Here is a 16,279-nt window from a genome sequence, read left to right on the forward strand (position 1 = left end):
GGCTGCAACATTACGGTCCCATTGAGTACATTTTTGGAGAAAGGGACATCTGTTGCTCCACAGCACGGGAGGAGGGTGCAGAGCACTATCCATTATCTTTCTTTGGTAAGCATTTTTTGTGTTTTATACTTTTGGAATTTTGGTTTTTCAAGTTGATTTTAAAATGACCGTTTTCATGTTTGAAATGTACTAACTCGTTTTTTCCTCACAGCAGGTCAACCTGTGTGTGGCTGCAACATTACGGTGCCGTTGAGTACATTTTTGGAGAAAGGGACATCTGTTGCTCCACAGCACGGGAGGAGGGTGCAGAGCACTATCCATTATCTTTCTTTGGTAAGCATTTTTTGTGTTTTATACTTTTGGAATTTTGGTTTTTCAAGTTGATTTTAAAATGACCTTTTTCATGTTTGAAATGTACTAACTCGTTTTTCCCTCACAGCAGGTCAACCTGTGTGTGGCTGCAACATTACGGTGCCATTGAGTACATTTTTGGAGAAAGGGACATCTGTTGCTCCACAGGGCGGGAGGAGGGTGAAGAGCACTATCCATTATCTTTCTATGGCAAGCATTTTTTGTTTTTTATACTTTTGGAATTTTGGTTTTTCAAGTTGATTTTAAAATGACCTTTTTCATGTTTGAAATGTACTAACTCGTTTTTTCCTCACAGCAGGTCAACCTGTGTGTGGCTGCAACATTACGGTCCCATTGAGTACATTTTTGGAGAAAGGGACATCTGTTGCTCCACAGCACGGGAGGAGGGTGCAGAGCACTATCCATTATCTTTCTTTGGTAAGCATTTTTTGTGTTTTATACTTTTGGAATTTTGGTTTTTGAAGTTGATTTTAAAATGACCTTTTTCATGTTTGAAATGTACTAACTCGTTTTTTCCTTACAGCATGTCAACCTGTGTGAGGCTGCAACATTACGGTGCCATTGAGTACATTTTTGGAGAAAGGGACATCTGTTGCTCCACAGGGCGGGAGGAGGGTGCAGAGCACTATCCATTATCTTTCTTTGGTAATCATTTTTTGTGTTTTATACTTTTGGAATTTTGGTTTTTCAAGTTGATTTTAAAATGACCTTTTTCATGTTTGAAATGTACTAACTCGTTTTTTCCTCACAGCAGGTCAACCTGTGTGTGGCTGCAACATTACGGTCCCATTGAGTACATTTTTGGAGAAAGGGACATCTGTTGCTCCACAGGGCGGGAGGAGGGTGCAGAGCACTATCCATTATCGTTCTTTGGTAAGCATTTTTTGTGTTTTATACTTTTGAAATTTTGGTTTATCAAGTTGATTTTAAAATGAACGTTTTCTTGTTTGAAATGTACTAACTCGTTTTTTCCCCACAGCAGGTCAGCCTGTGTGTGGCTGCAACATTACGGTCCCATTGAGTACATTTTTGGAGAAAGGAACATCTGTGGCTCCACAGGGCGGGAGGAGGGTGCAGAGCACTATCCATTATCTTTATTTGGTGAGAATTTTTTGTGTTTTATACTTTTGGAATTTTGGTTTTTAAAGTTGATTTTAAAATGACCTTTTTCATGTTTGAAATGTACTAACTCGTTTTTTCCTCACAGCATGTCAACCTGTGTGTGGCTGCAACATTACGGTCCCATTGTGTACATTTTTGGAGAAAGGGACATCTGTTGCTCCACAGGGCGGGAGGAGGGTGCAGAGCACTATACATTATCTTTCTTTGGTAATAATTTTTGTGTGTTTTATACTTTTAGAATTTTGGTTTTTCAAGTTGATTTTAAAATGACCTTTTTCATGTTTGAAATGTACTAACTCGTTTTTTCCTCACAGCAGGTCAGCCTGTATGTGGCTGCAATATTACGGTCCCATTGTGTACATTTTTGGAGAAAGGGACATCTGTTGCTCCACAGGGCGGGAGGAGGGTGCAGAACACTATCCATTATCTTTCTTTGGTAAGCATTTTTTGTGTTTTATACTTTTGGAATTTTGGTTTTTCAAGTTGATTTTAAAATGACCTTTTTCATGTTTGAAATGTACTAACTCGTTTTTTCCTCACAGCAGGTCAACCTGTGTGTGGCTGCAACATTACGGTGCCATTGAGTACATTTTTGGAGAAAGGAACATCTGTTGCTCCACAGCACGGGAGGAGGGTGCAGAGCACTATCCATTATCTTTCTTTGGTAAGCATTTTTTGTGTTTTATACTTTTGGAATTTTGGTTTTTCAAGTTGATTCTAAAATGACCTTTTTCATGTTTGAAATGTACTAACTCGTTTTTCCCTCACAGCAGGTCAACCTGTGTGTGGCTGCAACATTACGGTCCCATTGAGTACATTTTTGGAGAAAGGGACATCTGTTGCTCCACAGCACGGGAGGAGGGTGCAGAGCACTATCCATTATATTTCTTTGGTAAGCATTTTTTTGTGTTTTATACTTTTGGAATTTTGGTTTTTCAAGTTGATTTTAAAATGACCTTTTTCATGTTTGAAATGTACTAACTCGTTTTTCCTTCACAGCAGGTCAACCTGTGTGTGGCTGCAACATTACGGTCCCATTGAGTACATTTTTGGAGAAAGGGACATCTGTTGCTCCACAGGGCGGGAGGAGGGTGCAGAGCACTATCAATTATCTTTCTATGGCAAGCATTTTTTGTGTTTTATACTTTTGGAATTTTGGTTTTTCAAGTTGATTTTAAAATGACCTTTTTCATGTTTGAAATGTACCAACTCGTTTTTTCGTCACAGCAGGTCAACCTGTGTGTGGCTGCAACATTACTGTCCCATTGAGTACATTTTTGGAGAAAGGGATATCTGTTACTCCACAGGGCGGGAGGAGGGTGCAGAGCACTATCCATTATCTTTCTTTGGTAAGCATTTTTTGTGTTTTATACTTTTGGAATTTTGGTTTTTCAAGTTGATTTTAAAATGACCGTTTTCATGTTTGAAATGTACTAACTCGTTTTTTCCTCACAGCAGGTCAACCTATGTGTGGCTGCAACATTACGGTGCCGTTGAGTACATTTTTGGAGAAAGGGACATCTGTTGCTCCACAGCACGGGAGGAGGGTGCAGAGCACTATCCATTATCTTTCTTTGGTAAGCATTTTTTGTGTTTTATACTTTTGGAATTTTGGTTTTTCAAGTTGATTTTAAAATGACCTTTTTCATGTTTGAAATGTACTAACTCGTTTTTCCCTCACAACAGGTCAACCTGTGTGTGGCTGCAACATTACGGTCCCATTGAGTACATTTTTGGAGAAAGGGACATCTGTTGCTCCACAGGGCGGGAGGAGGGTGAAGAGCACTATCCATTATCTTTCTATGGCAAGCATTTTTTGTGTTTTATACTTTTGGAATTTTGGTTTTTGAAGTTGATTTTAAAATGACCTTTTTCATGTTTGAAATGTACTAACTCGTTTTTTCCTCACAGCAGGTCAACCTGTGTGTGGCTGCAACATTACGGTCCCATTGAGTACATTTTTGGAGAAAGGGACATCTGTTGCTCCACAGCACGGGAGGAGGGTGCAGAGCACTATCCATTATCTTTCTTTGGTAAGCATTTTTTGTTTTTTATACTTTTGGAATTTTGGTTTTTGAAGTTGATTTTAAAATGACCTTTTTCATGTTTGAAATGTACTAACTCGTTTTTTCCTTACAGCATGTCAACCTGTGTGAGGCTGCAACATTACGGTCCCATTGACTACATTTTTTGGAGAAAGGGACATCTGATGCTCCACAGGGCGGGAGGAGGGTGCAGAGCACTATCCATTATCTTTCTTTGGTAATCATTTTTTGTGTTTTATACTTTTGGAATTTTGGTTTTTCAAGTTGATTTTAAAATGACCTTTTTCATGTTTGAAATGTACTAACTCGTTTTTTCCTCACAGCAGGTCAGCCTGTGTGTGGCTGCATTATTACGGTCCCATTGTGTACATTTTTGGAGAAAGGGACATCTGTTGCTCCACAGGGCGGGAGGAGGGTGCAGAGCGCTATCCATTATCTTTCTTTGGTCAGCATTTTTTGTGTTTTATACTTTTGGAATTTTGGTTTTTCAAGTTGATTTTAAAATGACCTTTTTCATGTTTGAAATGTACTAACTCGTTTTTTCCTCACAGCAGGTCAACCTGTGTGTGCTTGCAACATTACGGTCAAATTGAGTACATTTTTGGAGAAAGGGACATCTGTTGCTCCACAGGGCGGGACGAGGGTGCAGAGCAGTATCCATTATCTTTCTTTGGTAAGCATTTTTGTGTTTTATACTTTTGGAATTTTGGTTTTTCAAGTTGATTTTAAAATGACCTTTTTCATGTTTGAAATGTACTAACTCGTTTTTTCCTCACAGCAGGTCAACCTGTGTGTGGCTGCAACATTACGGTCCCATTGAGTACATTTTTGGAGAAAGGGACATCTGTTGCTCCACAGCATGGGAGGAGGGTGCAGAGCTCTATCCATTATCTTTCTTTGGTAAGCATTTTTTGTGTTTTATACTTTTGAAATTTTGGTTTTTCAAGTTGATTTTAAAATGACCTTTTTCATGTTTGAAATGTACTAACTCGTGTTTTCCTCACAGCAGGTCAACCTGTGTGTGGCTGCAACATTACGGTGCCATTGAGTACATTTTTGGAGAAAGGGACATCTGTTGCTTCACAGGGCGGGAGGAGGGTGCAGAGCACTATCCATTATCTTTATTTGGTAAGAATTTTTTGTGTTTTATACTTTTGGAACTTTGGTTTTTCAAGTTGATTTTAAAATGACCTTTTTCATGTTTGAAATGTAATAACTCGTTTTTTCCTCACAGCAGGTCAACCTGTGTGTGGCTGCAACATTACGGTGCCATTGAGTACATTTTTGGAGAAAGGGACATCTGTTGCTCCACAGGGCGGGAGGAGGGTGCAGAGCACTATCCATTATCTTTATTTGGTAAGCATTTTTTGTGTTTTATACTTTTGAAATTTTGGTTTTTCAAGTTGATTTTAAAATGACCTTTTTCATGTTAGAAATGTACTAACTCGTTTTTTCCTCACAGCAGGTCAACCTGTGTGTGGCTGCAACATTACGGTCCCATTGAGTACATTTTTGGAGAAAGGGACATCTGTTGCTCCACAGGGCGGGAGGAGGGTGCAGAGCACTATCCATTATCTTTATTTGGTAAGCATTTTTTGTGTTTTATACTTTTGAAATTTTGGTTTTTCAAGTTGATTTTAAAATGACCTTTTTCATGTTTGAAATGTACTAACTCGTTTTTTCCTCACAGCAGGTCAACCTGTGTGTGGCTGCAACATTACGGTCCCATTGAGTACATTTTTGGAGAAAGGGACATCTGTTGCTCCACAGGGCGGGAGGAGGGTGCAGAGCACTATCCATTATCTCTCCTTGGTAAGCATTTTTTGTGTTTTATACTTTTGGAATTTTGGTTTTTCAAGTTGATTTTAAAATGACCGTTTTCATGTTTGAAATGTACTAACTCGTTTTTTCCTCACAGCAGGTCAACCTGTGTGTGGCTGCAACATTACGGTGCCATTGAGTACATTTTTGGAGAAAGGGACATCTGTTGCTCCACTGGGCGGGAGGAGGGTGCAGAGCACTATCCATTATCTTTATTTGGTAAGAATTTTTTGTGTTTTATACTTTTGGAACTTTGGTTTTTCAAGTTGATTTTAAAATGACCTTTTTCATGTTTGAAATGTACTAACTCGTTTTTTCCTCACAGCAGGTCAACCTGTGTGTGGCTGCAACATTACGGTGCCATTGAGTACATTTTTGGAGAAAGGGACATCTGTTGCTCCACAGGGCGGGAGGAGGGTGCAGAGCACTATCCATTATCTTTATTTGGTAAGCATTTTTTGTGTTTTATACTTTTGAAATTTTGGTTTTTCAAGTTGATTTTAAAATGACCTTTTTCATGTTAGAAATGTACTAACTCGTTTTTTCCTCACAGCAGGTCAACCTGTGTGTGGCTGCAACATTACGGTCCCATTGAGTACATTTTTGGAGAAAGGGACATCTGTTGCTCCACAGGGCGGGAGGAGGGTGCAGAGCACTATCCATTATCTTTATTTGGTAAGCATTTTTTGTGTTTTATACTTTTGAAATTTTGGTTTTTCAAGTTGATTTTAAAATGACCTTTTTCATGTTTGAAATGTACTAACTCGTTTTTTCATCACAGCAGGTCAACCTGTGTGTGGCTGCAACATTACGGTCCCATTGAGTACATTTTTGGAGAAAGGGACATCTGTTGCTCCACAGGGCGGGAGGAGGGTGCAGAGCACTATCCATTATCTTTATTTGGTAAGAATTTTTTGTGTTTTATACTTTTGGAATTTTGGTTTTTCAAGTTGATTTTAAAATGACCGTTTTCATGTTTGAAATGTACTAACTCGTTTTTTCCTCACAGCAGGTCAACCTGTGTGTGGCTGCAACATTACGGTGCCATTGAGTACATTTTTGGAGAAAGGGACATCTGTTGCTCCACTGGGCGGGAGGAGGGTGCAGAGCACTATCCATTATCTTTCTATGGCAAGCATTTTTTGTGTTTTATACTTTTGGAATTTTGGTTTTTCAAGTTGATTTTAAAATGACCATTTCATGTTAGAAATGTACTAACTCGTTTTTTCCTCACAGCAGGTCAACCTGTGTGTGGCTGCAACATTACGGTGCCATTGAGTACATTTTTGGAGAAAGGGACATCTGTTGCTCCACAGGGCGGGAGGAGGGTGCAGAGCACTATCCATTATCTTTATTTGGTAAGAATTTTTTGTGTTTTATACTTTTGGAATTTTGGTTTTTCAAGTTGATTTTAAAATGACCGTTTTCATGTTTGAAATGTACTAACTCGTTTTTTCCTCACAGCAGGTCAACCTGTGTGTGGCTGCAACATTACGGTGCCATTGAGTACATTTTTGGAGAAAGGGACATCTGTTGCTCCACAGGGCGGGAGGAGGGTGCAGAGCACTATCCATTATCTTTATTTGGTAAGAATTTTTTGTGTTTTATACTTTTGGAATTTTGGTTTTTCAAGTTGATTTTAAAATGACCTTTTTCATGTTAGAAATGTACTAACTCGTTTTTTCCTCACAGCAGGTCAACCTGTGTGTGGCTGCAACATTACGGTGCCATTGAGTACATTTTTGGAGAAAGGGACATCTGTTGCTCCACAGGGCGGGAGGAGGGTGCAGAGCACTATCCATTATCTTTATTTGGTAAGAATTTTTTGTGTTTTATACTTTTGGAATTTTGGTTTTTCAAGTTGATTTTAAAATGACCGTTTTCATGTTTGAAATGTACTAACTCGTTTTTTCCTCACAGCAGGTCAACCTGTGTGTGGCTGCAACATTACGGTGCAATTGAGTACATTTTTGGAGAAAGGGACATCTGTTGCTCCACAGGGCGGGAGGAGGGTGCAGAGCACTATCCATTATCTTTCTTTGGTAAGCATTTTTTGTGTTTTATACTTTTGGAATTTTGGTTTTTCAAGTTGATTTTAAAATGACCGTTTTTTTTGTTTGAAATGTACTAACTCGTTTTTTCCTCACAGCAGGTCAACCTGTGTGTGGCTGCAACATTTCGGTGCCATTGAGTACATTTTTGGAGAAAGGGACATCTGTTGCTCCACAGGGCGGGAGGAGGGTGCAGAGCACTATCCATTATCTTTATTTGGTAAGAATTTTTTGTGTTTTATACTTTTGGAATTTTCGTTTTTCAAGTTGATTTTAAAATGACCTTTTTCATGTTTGAAATGTACTAACTCGTTTTTTCCTCACAGCAGGTCAACCTGTGTGTGGCTGCAACATTACGGTGCCATTGAGTACATTTTTGGAGAAAGGGACATCTGTTGCTCCACAGGGCGGGAGGAGGGTGCAGAGCACTATCCATTATCTTTATTTGGTAAGAATTTTTTGTGTTTTATACTTTTGGAATTTTGGTTTTTCAAGTTGATTTTAAAATGACCGTTTTCATGTTTGAAATGTACTAACTCGTTTTTTCCTCACAGCAGGTCAACCTGTGTCTGGCTGCAACATTTCGGTGCCATTGAGTACATTTTTGGAGAAAGGGACATCTGTTGCTCCACAGGGCGGGAGGAGGGTGCAGAGCACTATCCATTATCTTTATTTGGTAAGAATTTTTTGTGTTTTATACTTTTGGAATTTTGGTTTTTCAAGTTGATTTTAAAATGACCTTTTTCATGTTTGAAATGTACTAACTCGTTTTTTCCTCACAGCAGGTCAACCTGTGTGTGGCTGCAACATTACGGTGCCATTGAGTACATTTTTGGAGAAAGAGACATCTGTTGCTCCACAGGGCGGGAGGAGGGTGCAGAGCACTATCCATTATCTTTATTTGGTAAGAATTTTTTGTGTTTTATACTTTTGGAATTTTGGTTTTTCAAGTTGATTTTAAAATGACCGTTTTCATGTTTGAAATGTACTAACTCGTTTTTTCCTCACAGCAGGTCAACCTGTGTGTGGCTGCAACATTTCGGTGCCATTGAGTACATTTTTGGAGAAAGGGACATCTGTTGCTCCACAGGGCGGGAGGAGGGTGCAGAGCACTATCCATTATCTTTATTTGGTAAGAATTTTTTGTGTTTTATAGTTTTCGAATTTTCGTTTTTCAAGTTGATTTTAAAATGACCTTTTTCATGTTTGAAATGTACTAACTCGTTTTTTCCTCACAGCAGGTCAACCTGTGTGTGGCTGCAACATTTCGGTGCCATTGAGTACATTTTTGGAGAAAGGGACATCTGTTGCTCCACAGGGCGGGAGGAGGGTGCAGAGCACTATCCATTATCTTTATTTGGTAAGAATTTTTTGTGTTTTATACTTTTGGAATTTTCGTTTTTCAAGTTGATTTTAAAATGACCTTTTTCATGTTTGAAATGTACTAACTCGTTTTTTCCTCACAGCAGGTCAACCTGTGTGTGGCTGCAACATTACGGTGCCATTGAGTACATTTTTGGAGAAAGGGACATCTGTTGCTCCACAGGGCGGGAGGAGGGTGCAGAGCACTATCCATTATCTTTATTTGGTAAGAATTTTTTGTGTTTTATACTTTTGGAATTTTGGTATTTCAAGTTGATTTTAAAATGACCGTTTTCATGTTTGAAATGTACTAACTCGTTTTTTCCTCACAGCAGGTCAACCTGTGTGTGGCTGCAACATTTCGGTCCCATTGAGTACATTTTTGGAGAAAGGGACATCTGTTGCTCCACAGGGCGGGAGGAGGGTGCAGAGCACTATCCATTATCTTTATTTGGTAAGAATTTTTTGTGTTTTATACTTTTGGAATTTTGGTTTTTCAAGTTGATTTTAAAATGACCTTTTTCATGTTTGAAATGTACTAACTCGTTTTTTCCTCACAGCAGGTCAACCTGTGTGTGGCTGCAACATTACGGTGCCATTGAGTACATTTTTGGAGAAAGAGACATCTGTTGCTCCACAGGGCGGGAGGAGGGTGCAGAGCACTATCCATTATCTTTATTTGGTAAGAATTTTTTGTGTTTTATACTTTTGGAATTTTGGTTTTTCAAGTTGATTTTAAAATGACCTTTTTCATGTTTGAAATGTACTAACTCGTTTTTTCCTCACAGCAGGTCAACCTGTGTGTGGCTGCAACATTACGGTGCCATTGAGTACATTTTTGGAGAAAGAGACATCTGTTGCTCCACAGGGCGGGAGGAGGGTGCAGAGCACTATCCATTATCTTTATTTGGTAAGAATTTTTTGTGTTTTATACTTTTGGAATTTTGGTTTTTCAAGTTGATTTTAAAATGACCGTTTTCATGTTTGAAATGTACTAACTCGTTTTTTCCTCACAGCAGGTCAACCTGTGTGTGGCTGCAACATTTCGGTGCCATTGAGTACATTTTTGGAGAAAGGGACATCTGTTGCTCCACAGGGCGGGAGGAGGGTGCAGAGCACTATCCATTATCTTTATTTGGTAAGAATTTTTTGTGTTTTATAGTTTACGAATTTTCGTTTTTCAAGTTGATTTTAAAATGACCTTTTTCATGTTTGAAATGTACTAACTCGTTTTTTCCTCACAGCAGGTCAACCTGTGTGTGGCTGCAACATTTCGGTGCCATTGAGTACATTTTTGGAGAAAGGGACATCTGTTGCTCCACAGGGCGGGAGGAGGGTGCAGAGCACTATCCATTATCTTTATTTGGTAAGAATTTTTTGTGTTTTATACTTTTGGAATTTTCGTTTTTCAAGTTGATTTTAAAATGACCTTTTTCATGTTTGAAATGTACTAACTCGTTTTTTCCTCACAGCAGGTCAACCTGTGTGTGGCTGCAACATTACGGTGCCATTGAGTACATTTTTGGAGAAAGGGACATCTGTTGCTCCACAGGGCGGGAGGAGGGTGCAGAGCACTATCCATTATCTTTATTTGGTAAGAATTTTTTGTGTTTTATACTTTTGGAATTTTGGTTTTTCAAGTTGATTTTAAAATGACCGTTTTCATGTTTGAAATGTACTAACTCGTTTTTTCCTCACAGCAGGTCAACCTGTGTGTGGCTGCAACATTTCGGTCCCATTGAGTACATTTTTGGAGAAAGGGACATCTGTTGCTCCACAGGGCGGGAGGAGGGTGCAGAGCACTATCCATTATCTTTATTTGGTAAGAATTTTTTGTGTTTTATACTTTTGGAATTTTCGTTTTTCAAGTTGATTTTAAAATGACCTTTTTCATGTTTGAAATGTACTAACTCGTTTTTTCCTCTTAGCAGGTCAACCTGTGTGTGGCTGCAACATTTCGGTGCCATTGAGTACATTTTTGGAGAAAGGGACATCTGTTGCTCCACAGGGCGGGAGGAGGGTGAAGAGCACTATCCATTATCTTTATTTGGTAAGAATTTTTTGTGTTTTATACTTTTGGAATTTTCGTTTTTCAAATTGATTTTAAAATGACCTTTTTCATGTTTGAAATGTACTAACTCGTTTTTTCCTCACAGCAGGTCAACCTGTGTGTGGCTGCAACATTACGGTGCCATTGAGTACATTTTTGGAGAAAGGGACATCTGTTGCTCCACAGGGCGGGAGGAGGGTGCAGAGCACTATCCATTATCTTTCTTTGGTAAGCATTTTTTGTGTTTTATACTTTTGGAATTTTGGTTTTTCAAGTTGATTTTAAAATGACCGTTTTCATGTTTGAAATGTACTAACTCGTTTTTTCCTCACAGCAGGTCAACCTGTGTGTGGCTGCAACATTTCGGTGCCATTGAGTACATTTTTGGAGAAAGGGACATCTGTTGCTCCACAGGGCGGGAGGAGGGTGCAGAGCACTATCCATTATCTTTATTTGGTAAGAATTTTTTGTGTTTTATACTTTTGGAATTTTCGTTTTTCAAATTGATTTTAAAATGACCTTTTTCATGTTTGAAATGTACTAACTCGTTTTTTCCTCACAGCAGGCAACCTGTGTGTGGCTGCAACATTTCGGTGCCATTGAGTACATTTTTGGAGAAAGGGACATCTGTTGCTCCACATGGCGGGAGGAGGGTGCAGAGCACTATCCATTATCTTTATTTGGGAAGAATTTTTTGTGTTTTATACTTTTGGAATTTTGGTTTTTCAAGTTGATTTTAAAATGACCTTTTTCATGTTTGAAATGTACTAACTCGTTTTTTCCTCACAGCAGGTCAACCTGTGTGTGGCTGCAACATTACGGTGCCATTGAGTACATTTTTGGAGAAAGAGACATCTGTTGCTCCACAGGGCGGGAGGAGGGTGCAGAGCACTATCCATTATCTTTATTTGGTAAGAATTTTTTGTGTTTTATACTTTTGGAATTTTGGTTTTTCAAGTTGATTTTAAAATGACCGTTTTCATGTTTGAAATGTACTAACTCGTTTTTTCCTCACAGCAGGTCAACCTGTGTGTGGCTGCAACATTTCGGTGCCATTGAGTACATTTTTGGAGAAAGAGACATCTGTTGCTCCACAGGGCGGGAGGAGGGTGCAGAGCACTGTCCATTATCTTTCTTTGGTAAGCATTTTTTGTGTTTTATACTTTTGGAATTTTGGTTTTTCAAGTTGATTTTAAAATGACCGTTTTCATGTTTGAAATGTACTAACTCGTTTTTTCCTCACAGCAGGTCAACCTGTGTGTGGCTGCAACATTTCGGTGCCATTGAGTACATTTTTGGAGAAAGGGACATTTGTTGCTCCACAGGGCGGGAGGAGGGTGCAGAGCACTATCCATTATCTTTATTTGGTAAGAATTTTTTGTGTTTTATACTTTTGGAATTTTCGTTTTTCAAATTGATTTTAAAATGTCCTTTTTCATGTTTGAAATGTACTAACTCGTTTTTTCCTCACAGCAGGTCAACCTGTGTGTGGCTGCAACATTACGGTGCCATTGAGTACATTTTTGGAGAAAGGGACATCTGTTGCTCCACAGGGCGGGAGGAGGGTGCAGAGCACTATCCATTATCTTTCTATGGTAAGCATTTTTTGTGTTTTATACTTTTGGAATTTTGGTTTTTCAAGTTGATTTTAAAATGACCGTTTTCATGTTTGAAATGTACTAACTCGTTTTTTCCTCACAGCAGGTCAACCTGTGTGTGGCTGCAACATTTCGGTGCCATTGAGTACATTTTTGGAGAAAGGGACATTTGTTGCTCCACAGGGCGGGAGGAGGGTGCAGAGCACTATCCATTATCTTTATTTGGTAAGAATTTTTTGTGTTTTATACTTTTGGAATTTTGGTTTTTCAAGTTGATTTTAAAATGACTGTTTTCATGTTTGAAATGTACTAACTCGTTTTTTCCTCACAGCAGGTCAACCTGTGTGTGGCTGCAACATTTCGGTGCCATTGAGTACATTTTTGGAGAAAGGGACATCTGTTGCTCCACAGGGCGGGAGGAGGGTGCAGAGCACTATCCATTATCTTTATTTGGTAAGAATTTTTTGTGTTTTATACTTTTGGAATTTTGGTTTTTCAAGTTGATTTTAAAATGACCTTTTTCATGTTTGAAATGTACTAACTCGTTTTTTCCTCACAGCAGGTCAACCTGTGTGTGGCTGCAACATTACGGTGCCATTGAGTACATTTTTGGAGAAAGAGACATCTGTTGCTCCACAGGGCGGGAGGAGGGTGCAGAGCACTATCCATTACCTTTATTTGGTAAGAATTTTTTGTGTTTTATACTTTTGGAATTTTGGTTTTTCAAGATGATTTTAAAATGACCGTTTTCATGTTTGAAATGTACTAACTCGTTTTTTCCTCACAGCAGGTCAACCTGTGTGTGGCTGCAACATTTCGGTGCCATTGAGTACATTTTTGGAGAAAGGGACATCTGTTGCTCCACAGGGCGGGAGGAGGGTGCAGAGCACTATCCATTATCTTTATTTGGTAAGAATTTTTTGTGTTTTATAGTTTTGGAATTTTCGTTTTTCAAGTTGATTTTAAAATGACCGTTTTCATGTTTGAAATGTACTAACTCGTTTTTTCCTCACAGCAGGTCAGCCTGTGTGTGGCTGCAACATTTCGCTGCCATTGAGTACATTTTTGGAGAAAGGGACGTCTGTTGCTCCACAGGGCGGGAGGAGGGTGCAGAGCACTATCCATTATCTTTATTTGGTAAGAATTTTTTGTGTTTTATACTATTGGAATTTTCGTTTTTCAAGTTGATTTTAAAATGACCTTTTTCATGTTTGAAATGTACTAACTCGTTTTTTCCTCACAGCAGGTCAACCTGTGTGTGGCTGCAACATTACGGTGCCATTGAGTACATTTTTGGAGAAAGGGACATCTGTTGCTCCACAGGGCGGGAGGAGGGTGCAGAGCACTATCCATTATCTTTATTTGGTAAGAATTTTTTGTGTTTTATACTTTTGGAATTTTGGTTTTTCAAGTTGATTTTAAAATGACCGTTTTCATGTTTGAAATGTACTAACTCGTTTTTTCCTCACAGCAGGTCAACCTGTGTGTGGCTGCAACATTACGGTCCCATTGAGTACATTTTTGGAGAAAGGGACATCTGTTGCTCCACAGGGCGGGAGGAGGGTGCAGAGCACTATCCATTATCTTTATTTGGTAAGAATTTTTTGTGTTTTATACTTTTGGAATTTTCGTTTTTCAAGTTGATTTTAAAATGACCTTTTTCATGTTTGAAATGTACTAACTCGTTTTTTCCTCACAGCAGGTCAACCTGTGTGTGGCTGCAACATTTCGGTGCCATTGAGTACATTTTTGGAGAAAGGGACATCTGTTGCTCCACAGGGCGGGAGGAGGGTGCAGAGCACTATCCATTATCTTTATTTGGTAAGAATTTTTTGTGTTTTATACTTTTGGAATTTTGGTTTTTCAAGTTGATTTTAAAATGACCTTTTTCATGTTAGAAATGTACTAACTCGTTTTTTCCTCACAGCAGGTCAACCTGTGTGTGGCTGCAACATTACGGTGCCATTGAGTACATTTTTGGAGAAAGGGACATCTGTTGCTCCACACGGCGGGAGGAGGGTGCAGAGCACTATCCATTATCTTTATTTGGTAAGAATTTTTTGTGTTTTATACTTTTGGAATTTTGGTTTTTCAAGTTGATTTTAAAATGACCTTTTTCATGTTAGAAATGTACTAACTCGTTTCTTCCTCACAGCAGGTCAACCTGTGTGTGGCTGCAACATTACGGTGCCATTGAGTACATTTTTGGAGAAAGGGACATCTGTTGCTCCACAGGGCGGGAGGAGGGTGCAGAGCACTATCCATTATCTTTATTTGGTAAGAATTTTTTGTGTTTTATACTTTTGGAATTTTGGTTTTTCAAGTTGATTTTAAAATGACCTTTTTCATGTTAGAAATGTACTAACTCGTTTTTTCCTCACAGCAGGTCAACCTGTGTGTGGCTGCAACATTACGGTGCCATTGAGTACATTTTTGGAGAAAGGGACATCTGTTGCTCCACAGGGCGGGAGGAGGGTGCAGAGCACTATCCATTATCTTTATTTGGTAAGAATTTTTTGTGTTTTATACTTTTGGAATTTTGGTTTTTCAAGTTGATTTTAAAATGACCGTTTTCATGTTTGAAATGTACTAACTCGTTTTTTCCTCACAGCAGGTCAACCTGTGTGTGGCTGCAACATTACGGTGCCATTGAGTACATTTTTGGAGAAAGGAACATCTGTTGCTCCACAGGGCGGGAGGAGGGTGCAGAGCACTATCCATTATCTTTATTTGGTAAGAATTTTTTGTGTTTTATACTTTTGGAATTTTGGTTTTTCAAGTTGATTTTAAAATGACCGTTTTCATGTTTGAAATGTACTAACTCGTTTTTTCCTCACAGCAGGTCAACCTGTGTGTGGCTGCAACATTACGGTGCCATTGAGTACATTTTTGGAGAAAGGGACATCTGTTGCTCCACAGGGCGGGAGGAGGGTGCAGAGCACTATCCATTATCTTTATTTGGTAAGAATTTTTTGTGTTTTATACTTTTGGAATTTTGGTTTTTCAAGTTGATTTTAAAATGACCGTTTTCATGTTTGAAATGTACTAACTCGTTTTTTCCTCACAGCAGGTCAACCTGTGTGTGGCTGCAACATTACGGTGCCATTGAGTACATTTTTGGAGAAAGGGACATCTGTTGCTCCACAGGGCGGGAGGAGGGTGCAGAGCACTATCCATTATCTTTATTTGGTTAGAATTTTTTGTGTTTTATACTTTTGGAATTTTGGTTTTTCAAGTTGATTTTAAAATGACCGTTTTCATGTTTGAAATGTACTAACTCGTTTTTTCATCACAGCAGGTCAACCTGTGTGTGGCTGCAACATTACGGTGCCATTGAGTACATTTTTGGAGAATGGGACATCTGTTGCTCCACAGGGCGGGAGGAGGGTGCAGAGCACTATCCATTATCTTTATTTGGTAAGAATTTTTTGTGTTTTATACTTTTGGAATTTTGGTTTTTCAAGTTGATTTTAAAATGACCGTTTTCATGTTTGAAATGTACTAACTCGTTTTTTCCTCACAGCAGGTCAACCTGTGTGTGGCTGCAACATTACGGTGCCATTGAGTACATTTTTGGAGAATGGGACATCTGTTGCTCCACAGGGCGGGAGGAGGGTGCAGAGCACTATCCATTATCTTTATTTGGTAAGAATTTTTTGTGTTTTATACTTTTGGAATTTTGGTTTTTCAAGTTGATTTTAAAATGACCGTTTTCATGTTTGAAATGTACTAACTCGTTTTTTCCTCACAGCAGGTCAACCTGTGTGTGGCTGCAACATTACGGTGCCATTGAGTACATTTTTTGGAGAAAGGGACATCTGTTGCTCCACAGGGCGGGAGGAGGGTGCAGAGCACTAT

This window comes from Schistocerca nitens, chromosome 8 (genome assembly GCF_023898315.1).
Source record: "Schistocerca nitens isolate TAMUIC-IGC-003100 chromosome 8, iqSchNite1.1, whole genome shotgun sequence".
NCBI classification, from domain to species: Eukaryota; Metazoa; Arthropoda; class Insecta; order Orthoptera; family Acrididae; genus Schistocerca; species Schistocerca nitens.